We start from the raw sequence: 9,536 nt of genomic DNA, 5'->3' as shown, positions 1-9,536 counted from the left end.
CTCTTCACCTGCAATGTGGTGAGCACGGGACATGTTTCAGCCCTGTTCATGTTATAACTCTTTTAGCTCCACCATTCAGCCGTCCCGAGTTCTCCTGCGACCAGAAAGAAGGAGGTATGCAAACAAGTGCAGGGTGAGCAAGTTGAAGAAGAGCTTTATTGAGCAACAGAACAGCTAACAGGAGACCTACAGGGGGTAGCTCCATTCTGCAGCCAAGGTGTCCCAATGAGTGTTCAGCTCCTAGCAGAGAGGAGACGCTGGAGTGTGAAGCTCATCTCTGCTGCTGGTCATCCCATCGTCTGCTCAGTTCTGGCTGAGCCCAGGGCTTTTATGGGCCTCAGAGGTGGGAACGTGCATGCTGATTGGTCCACAGGCGGCCATGGGCAGACCCAGAAAAGGCACTCGGGTCAGTGGGACTGGAAGCCTGGCCCCCAGCCTTCAGGATCTCCCTGGCCTGAAGATGGGGCCTCACTGGGGACCACCCGCTTCTGCCCAGGAATTTGTCTGCCTCCTGCTGCAGTTCATGGCACTGGGCTCAGCCCTGATAGCAAGGAGAAGCCAGGCAAGGGGAGGAGGCAGACAAGCCTGCAAGGGCAGGGGGCCTTTCCAAGCCTCCAAGAGTGCAGGGATGCCTGAGTCTGCAGCAGCAGTTTGGGGGTGAGCCGAGCAGGCAGGGCTCCTGCCTGCTCCTGGAGTGGGAGGCCCAGGTCTGCAGCCTCGGTTTGGGTGGTTGCAGCTGCACCCAGGAGGGCAGGGTTCCTGTCTGTTCCTGGCCGACCAAGAGCACAAGGAAACTTGGACCTGCAGCCAGGACGTGGGCAGCTGCAACATCACCTGGGGAGCTCCTACCCCAGCTTGGAAAGGGTGGGACTCCTGTTTGTCCCCACCCACTGGCTCCACAGAGTGTGCAGCCCCGGTTGAGCCTCCCTGCTGCAGCTGGTGTGATGGCAGTGGCAGGCTGTCTGGAGCCACTGCTGCCATCAGTAAGAAAACAAAAGCCCAAGTAAAAACTGGACCAAAGATCTGAACAGATACTTTACCAAAGAGGATATAAAGATGTCCAATAAGCATATGAAAAGATGTTCAACATCATTAGCCATTAGGGCAACAGGTGCAACTACACACCCACTAGAATGAACAAAATAAAAGTTCTGACAATACCGAGTGGAATGCTCACACATTGCTGATGAGAACTCAAAATGGCACCACCAGTCTGAAAATCGATTTATCAGTTGTTTATAAAGTTAAATATATGCTTACCATGTGACCCAGCAATTCCACTCCTGGGGATTTACTCTACAGAAATGAAAACTTATGTTCCCATGAAAACTGACCCATGGCCGGATGTGGGAGCTCACGCCTGTAATCCTAGCACTTTGGGAGGATGAGGCAGGAGGATCACTTGAGTCCAGGAGTTTGAGACCAGCCTGGGCAACATAAAGAGACCCTGTCTCAACAACAACAACAACAACAACAACAAAAATAGCAGGGCATGGTGGTGCACACCTGTAGTCCCAGTTACTTGGGAGGCCAAAGCAGGAGGATTGCTGCAGCCCAGGAGTTCAAGACTGCAGTGGGCTATGATTGCACCACTGCACTCCAGCCTGGGCAACTAAGTGGGATCCTGTCTCAAGAAATTAAATAATGAATAATAAATTAATTACTGTGAGGAAAAACATTATTGAGAACTTAGTCGCTGCTGGTCTCCAGTAAGTTGTGGGTGTACAAAGTGGAATCCAATAAGGTCCACATTTGTGGGCGTCTTACAAAGCCAGCAACAGTGTGACATAAGGGGGTAGGAGAAGGGTCAGGTTTCACCTTAATTGCCACCTTCTCATAGAGGCCTTCCCTGACCCTCCCCACACAAAGTAGCATCCTTGTATGAGTTTCCCATTGCTGCTGTAATAAGTCACCCAAAGCTTCAGTGTTTAAAACAACGCACACTTATATCTTACAGTCCTGGAGGACACAAGTCCAAACTGGGTCCCACTGGGCTAACGTCAAGGTGTGGGCAGGGCTGTGCTCTTCCTGGAGGCTCTCATGGGGAGTCTGTTTCCTTGCTTCTTCCAGCCACCTGAGGCCACCTGTCCTCCCCCATCCTCATGGCCCCCTTTTCCACCTTCAAGGCCAGTTATGTTGGGCTGAATCCCTCCTGCACTGCTCAATCTCTGGTTCTCTCCCCTCTGTCTCCCTTTTCCATCTCTAAGGACTCTTGTGATTCTCCTGGGCCTATCAGATAATTCAGGACAATGTCCCCAACTCAAGGTCAGCTCATGAGCAACCTGCAATGGCTTCTGATGCTAACTGCCTGGAATTAGGCCAGACTCCACAGGCTAAGGGTACATTCCTCCACAAGACTGCCCTCACTTCAGACACCAGCCACAGGAGCAAGGGGCCCCAGGCCACCCCCACTTCTCACCAGCTGCCTACACATTCAGGGGCTCTCGCTGCACCCTCAGGTTTGATCATTTGTTAGAATGACTCAGAACTCAGAAAAGGGCTATACTTATGACGATAAACGGATACGATCAGAACCAGCCCAAGGGACAGACCCATAGGGCGAGGTCTGGGAGGGTCCTAAACAGGAAGCATCCATCATTGTCTCCCTGTGGAGTCAGGACGCATCCCCCTCCGAGACATCAACGGGTGACAATATTGCCAGCCAGGGGTGCGCGGCCTGAGCTTTGGCGGTGAGTTTTTATGGCGGTTTCATTACATGGACACAGTTGCTTGAGTGGGCTGCCTCATTGGCTGTGAAGCTGAACCCCACCTCCATCCCCCTGCCCTCCATGGAGGTCAGGCTGATATCATGTGTGGCTCACAGCCCCACCCTCTCATCACAGGGCTGGTCTTTCTGGCAGGTCCAGCCCTGATCCTGAGCCACCTCACTGGCATAAAGTAACAGCTGTTGTCTGAGGGACTGCAAGTAACAAGACGCCCATCACTCAGGAGATTCTAAGGATTTAGAAGCTACCTCCCGGGAACTGGGTATGAAGACCAGCCAGATTCATTATGATTCACAACCTTAAGTCCATCTTCAACTTTAACTCTCCTTGGAGTGTGACCTGACATAGTCATAGGTTCCAGGGATTAGGCTCAGGACATCTTTAGGGGGCTATGATTCTGCCTGGCACAACCTCCCAGTGTCTAACACATCACCCTCTTTTGTTTTTATTACAATACTGGTGCCTTTGTAAAATGGTCTGATTTTGTTGTTTATTTGCTTATGGCCTGTCTCTTCCTCTGGAGTGTAAGCTATATAAGGGCACCTTGGAGCACCCTGAGCTGACCCAGCATATCGTGTGTGCCAAATGACAGAGGAAGGAAGAGAAAGAGTTGGAGGAGGCAACATTTGAGCTGGTCCTGGAAGGATGAGTGGAGTGCTGCAGGGTGAGCAGAGGCTCTGGCCAGGAGCAACAGGTGCATAGAGCCAGAGGAGGGCTTAAGGACTGCGTGGGTCAGGGAGTACTGGGCGGATTATTGTGGCTGGAGCACTGGGGTGTGTCATGGGAAGGAGGCAGATGTTGGGAGCTGATCAAGAGAGGCAGCTTAGACACAACTGCACGTGGCCAGGCGACAGACCTGAGGGCACCTGTGCTATCTGCTCTAGCGCCTTCTCTCTCTGACACAGGTACCAGGAGGGAAGCACCAGGGTGTGACAAATAGGGCATGGACCCTGGAGTCAGCCAGTAGTTGTGGCCAGGGGCAAGTCACCTCACTCCCCACCGTGGCTGTCACTGAGGCTGGCCCACTCTCTTGTCCAGCCTTCTTCTCTTTGCTTTCCTCTATGGCAGAGCCTGGAGAGCTCAGTTTCCCAATCTCCCTTGCAGCAAGTGACACTGATGTGGCCAATGAGTTAGAGGAAGAATCTTGGTGAAGGGTGTTCTGGGAGTGGAAAGGGCCCAGTAGAAAGAGGGATAGACTCAGCCGAATCAGAATTTGGCCTTCTGCTCTGCTTCTGGCTTAGAATGCCACATGATGTCAGGAGCAGCAGCAGCCACCTTGTGACCACGAGGGGCAAGCTAAGAGTAATGTCCTGGCCGGGCGCGGTGGCTCAAGCCTGTAATCCCAGCACTTTGGGAGGCCGAGACGGGCGGATCACGAGGTCAGGAGATCGAGACCATCCTGGCTAACACAGTGAAACCCCGTCTCTACTAAAAAATACAAAAAACTAGCCGGACGAGGTGGCGGGCACCTGTAGTCCCAGCTACTCGGGAGGCTGAGGCAGGAGAATGGCGTGAACCCAGGAGGCGGAGTTTGCAGTGAGCCAAGATCCGACCACTGCACTCCAGCCTGGGCGACAGAGCGAGACTCCGCCTCAAAAAAAAAAAAAAGAGTAATGTCCTAAGGCTGGCAGGAAGATGGGAAGTTCCCTGGCCTGGGAGGATATCACTGAGCAACTGGGCCAGTGCCAGCAATCACCCACCTCTGGGTATTAGTTGGGTATTCTGTTACTCACAAACAAGCTTTAATGAATACCCTCTCTAGGCCTCAGTTTCCTTTACTGTTCACTGGAGCTAATTACATTTATCAATATTCATTCCACTCATGTTGTATACCAGGAAGTACTCTAGGTGTCGGTGGCAGAGCAGTGAACAAGAGATAAGGTTCCCATTCCTTATGGATTTATTTATTTTTGCGACAGAGTCTCACTCTGTGACCCAGGCTGGAGTGCAGTGCCTCAATCTCGGCTCACTGCAATCTCTGCCTCCTGGGTTCAAGCAATCCTCCCACCTCAGCCTCCCAAGTAGCTGGGACTACAGGCATGCACCATCACACCTGGCTAATTTTTTTTTTTTTTTTTTTTTTTTTTTTTGGTAGTGACGGGGTTTCACTATGTTGGCCAGGCTGCTCTTGAATTCCTGAGCTCAAGTAATCTGCCTGCCTCAGCCTCCCAAAGTGGTGGGATCACAGGTGTTGAGCCATCGCACCTGACCCTCATTCTTTTTGCATTTACATCTCAGTGGGTGAGAGAGACAGACAAGGAGCCCACAAACAGGAAACCATCTGAAAGTGGACAAGACTTCCTAAGAGTCTTAGGAAGTAAAAAAGGAAGGTGATGTGATAGAGACTGGTGTGCACATGGCACGGTGTCTCTGTGATTGGGCTGTGGGGAGGTGACGCTGGAGTTGAGGCCTGGGTGTGAAGAAGACAGGGACAGTGGGGAACAGCATTCCAGACAGAGGGATGGCATGTGCCAAGGCCCTAAGACAGAGCCCGGCATGGCAAATGGACAGGCCAGGAGGAAGGCCAGGGGGCCGGAGGGCAATGAGTGAGGGTGGAGGTGAGACTAGCGGGCTGGGCAGGGCCAGGGTGACATGTCTTGGTAAGCACAGTGACATGTTTTGCATTATTCTACATGCAAAAGAGAAGCCACTAGTGGCTTTCAGAAGGATATGGGACAAAGATTTGAGTATTAGGCACACCCCAGGTGCTTAATAAATGTCTGCAGCCTGGAGTAGGGTGCATCCAGCCTGCCCTTCTCAGGCTCAGCCAGTCCCTCTCTTGTCCTGCCTACCTCACACCCCCAGCTCCTGAGCAGGGGACCCCACGGGCTGCCTTTTCCATCTTCTTGGCCCTGCCTCATCCTCCCCTAGGGCTGTTTGCTCCCTCCAGAGCAGGCAAGCATAATTGCTGCTTTCCACAACGACATAAAAATCTAAGAGGCACAATCAATACAGCGCACACACATCATCGTCTTTCATTGCAAACGATAAAAGCGTAAACAGCAGGGGTGGCGACAGCTCTGGAGGCTGCAGTGGAGGCAGGGCGGGCTGCCACCACCTCTCTGCCTGTCACCCTTCTTCTGGGGCACAGGGCGCTTCCAGGTGGGAGCGGGGATGCCCTTCCCACTCTGGGGAGCGGCACCCCTCATTAAAGCCCACTCCGGGAAGTGGTTTTTCCTCTTTTTGCTTCCAGATGCAGCAACCTCAGTTTCTTTAACCCGACTTCAGAAATCCAATTTGTCCTCTGTATTTTAAAAGCTTTTCCCTTGCTTCCCCTGCATCTAAAATAGAGCTAGGGGTGGCTTCTGGTGGCAGAAGGACTTGTTGGGGTCTTGCCTGTCACAAGCCCGTGAACTGACCTCGACCCCGTTTTAATCCCAGCTCTTGACAGCCAACTTCTTTCGCCCCCTGTCCAGCCTGCCACCCACAGCTTGTCTTGGAACGTGCATAGAAACCATTATATCCCCAGCTCTCACACACTCCCGGCGACGACTTCCTCAAACTAGTTACTTAATGAACGTCATCCAATTCCGATTCCATCTTGCTGTAGTCTCATTTGCGAAAGCCAATCTGCTTTACGATTCTAACCTCTGGCTAGAAACTGCTCCCAATTTCATGTCATCCATAAACTTGATGAACGATTAGCTTGCTTCTCTGCAGTCATTCATTTATTTATTCAACCAGTATTTAGTGAGCGCCTACTGGATGCTGGGTGCTGGATACAGTTACAGGAGATGCAGGTCCTGGGCTGAGGAGACTCCTATGGGGAGGTGGAGCCCACGTGAAAATGGTTCCCATTTATGTGATCGGTGCTCAACTGGGGCAGGGGAGAGAGCCGGCTCCTTCATGGTGGGGGGAGCAGTTTACATTTGCCTTAAGATGCGGGAGGGGATTTTGCCAGCTGGAGAAGGAATGACGTTCCAGTCAGAGAGACTAGAATGTACGTAGGCAAGTTGCTCTGGGTGGTGATGGGGGAAGAAATCTGCTGATATATACATGTCCAGGGCGGATGAGCTTCAGCTTGGAGCCATCTAGAACCAGGAGGGCTCCTGTCTGTCTCTTGGCTCTGCTAGTTTCCACATTAGCTTCGTCCTGAGGCTCTAGGTGGTAGCAAAAGGGTTATACCCTCCCAGGTTCAAACCCAGGAACAAAGAACATCTCCTCCAGTCTCACTGGGTCTTACTGGGTCACATGTCCATCCCTGGCCGATCCTGGTAGTTGGAGGAATTTAAGTTATCTGGCCTGGCCTGAGCCACATGGCAGCCTTGGACCCTGGGGTGAGGTCTGCTCCATCTGAAGCTCATGGATTGAAAGTGGGGATGGTGGGGATTCCCACAGAGAAACTGGGTGCTGTTAGCAGTGAGAAGGACGAACGAATGTGGGGCCGGAGAGACACAGATGATATCCGCTCTGTGGTCACCAGCTGGCTCGTGCTCCCAGGAGGTAGAAGGGGAGCCATTGGTTCCTTTCTGAGCAATGGGTACATGGACTGAGTCAGAGGATGAGGATGGGACATCTGAGACCGCCTCATCACCACGTTCTTCTAACTGTGTGGGGACCAGTTGAGAATTTCCTTTGTGCTTTGCCAGAGGCTGGATTGAAGCCAACCAGCAAGTAATTTGCAGTCGCTGTCCTTGTCCTAAGCCTGCCCATTCTCTAAGCTCTTTTCCTGTCCTTGTCAAAAGCCACTGCTCCAGCCTGTTCCAGAAACCCCATGGGGGTCACCCCCAGCACCTTCTAGCTGAGCTGCACGTGGGCCTCAGCCGAGCCAGGGCCACCTGCCTTATCGGGCGGCTCATTCACACATCTGGAGCGGTAGCCACCCCTCCAACCACTATGACCTTTCATGAGGACCCACAGAGCAGTGGGCTGGTGGGTGGGCAGATCTAGGTTCTAGTCTATAGCGAACAAGATTGGGTTCAGCTAGGAGTGATAGAAGCCACTCGAAAGAAAAAAGCAGCACTGTAAACAAGATAGAAGCGATTTCTCTCTCAAACAGTCAAGAGCCCGCAGGCAGGAGTTGGGACTAGAAGAGCCTTCTCCCGGTCGATGGCGACCTCCTCTGCAGGAGACCTCCTCCACTTCACCAGCCAAGGTGGCTGCTTAGTTCCAGCTGCCGAGAGGAGAAAGGGACTGAGAAGGACATGTTCTGCCTTTGAGGACACTTCCCAGAACTGCACGCTACACTCGTGCTTACAGCGTTATGGTCCGAATTTAGTCATGTGGCAGGGAGGCTGGAGAGAGTGTCGATTCTGGCTGCCATGAGCCAGAAGGGAGGGGAGAGCAGAGGGAGGGGAGAATAGACACTGGCGGCGGTTAATAACTAGCGATCTATGCCCAGACCCCTAAGTGTGCTCACAGCCATGATCACACCCGCTGCCCTGGGAGAAGGGAATTATATTCCCCCGTTTAACGGACGAGGAGGCTGAGACAGAGAGAGACAGAAAGCTTAGTCTCGTACGCTGTCTCTTCCTGTTCTTGTCTTCCTCTGCTAGACCTTTTCTTGCTCCTGCCCTGGACCCAGAACATAGTTCTCAGTGGCCCTTGAATTATTCTTTCTTTTTTGAGACAAGGTCTTGCTGTGTTGCCCAGGCTGGAGTGCAGTGGCACGATCTTGGCTCACTGCAGCCTCAACCCCCTGGGCTCAAGCAATCCTCCTGACTTAGCCTCCCAAGTAGGTGGGATCACAGGTGTATGTCATCATGCCTGGCTAATTTTCATATGTTTTGTAGAGATAGGGGACTCCCTATCTCTACAAAAGAGAGATTGCCGGCTGGCTTGAACTCCTGGGCTCAAGCGATCCTCCAGCCTTGGCCTCCCTAAGGGCTGGGATTACAGGCATGTGCCACCACGCCCTGAGCATTAGAGTTATACCATAAAGCTCAGTACTGAAGTGGGATGGAGCCAGCTCGGCAGGCAACCCGGGGCCCTCCTGAGAGAGCAAGAGCAAGCTCTCCCCTAGTCCCCGGGCAGGGGTCTGCAGGTCTGTGGTGCCTGTTCCTGAGCAGAGGCAGGCACCAAGGCCCCGAACCTGGTTTCCATACAAGGCTTAAACTCTTCCCCTAACTGTGCCCATTTGTGATTGATGCCCGTTTAGGATTCAGCAAACAGGGGCTCTGTTCCTCGGTGCTCCTGAAAAATGTGGAAACCTTTCTGTTTGTACAACCCGTCTGTAAACCAGGGCTAAGCCACGTCCTTCAGCTCTCTCAAGGGTTTCTTGATGGATATTGAGTGAAAACTAATGTAGTTAATGTGCTCTGAGAAACTCAGGGAAAGCTGCTGCGAGCTCATCATGCCACTAAATGATCATTGCCTGTGCCCTGCGAGGGCCATTCTAGGCGCTGGACTGGGGAAGGCCGGGGTCTGGGTGGCGGTGGCACTTCAATCTGGAATGACACTCGCTCACTTGTGGAGCAGGCAAGAGCTGGGAGGCCCCTAGTGATGCCCAGCCATGGGGAGCAAGGATGTTCCCTGGGCAGGGGGTGGGCAGGGGCGCTTGGCATTGTGGGGACCTCCTGAGGTGTGGAGGTCACCCCCAGCCTGAAGGGGCCTGGGGAATTGGCACCCACAGGCCAGCGACTGGTCCTAGGCAGAGAAAGGGCAGGTTTGCAAATGGAAGGTTCACCTGCAGAGAACATGGAGTTGCTCCAAGCACCAACGTCTCCCATTTAGATTAAGGGTGGGGGAGCCTCAGCTGCCTCTGTAATCCACTTCTGCCCCCGCTCCACCCAGTCTCCAAGCAGTAGGCTGAGAAATGCTCCGTGATGCTGAGCAAACCTCCTCCTCCCCTCTCAGCCCTGCCCAAGATTT

The sequence above is a fragment of the Rhinopithecus roxellana genome, chromosome 3, assembly GCF_007565055.1.
Source record: "Rhinopithecus roxellana isolate Shanxi Qingling chromosome 3, ASM756505v1, whole genome shotgun sequence".
Taxonomy (NCBI): domain Eukaryota; kingdom Metazoa; phylum Chordata; class Mammalia; order Primates; family Cercopithecidae; genus Rhinopithecus; species Rhinopithecus roxellana.
The sequence above is the reverse complement of the archived record's forward strand: the minus strand, read 5'-3'. Positions refer to the sequence as shown.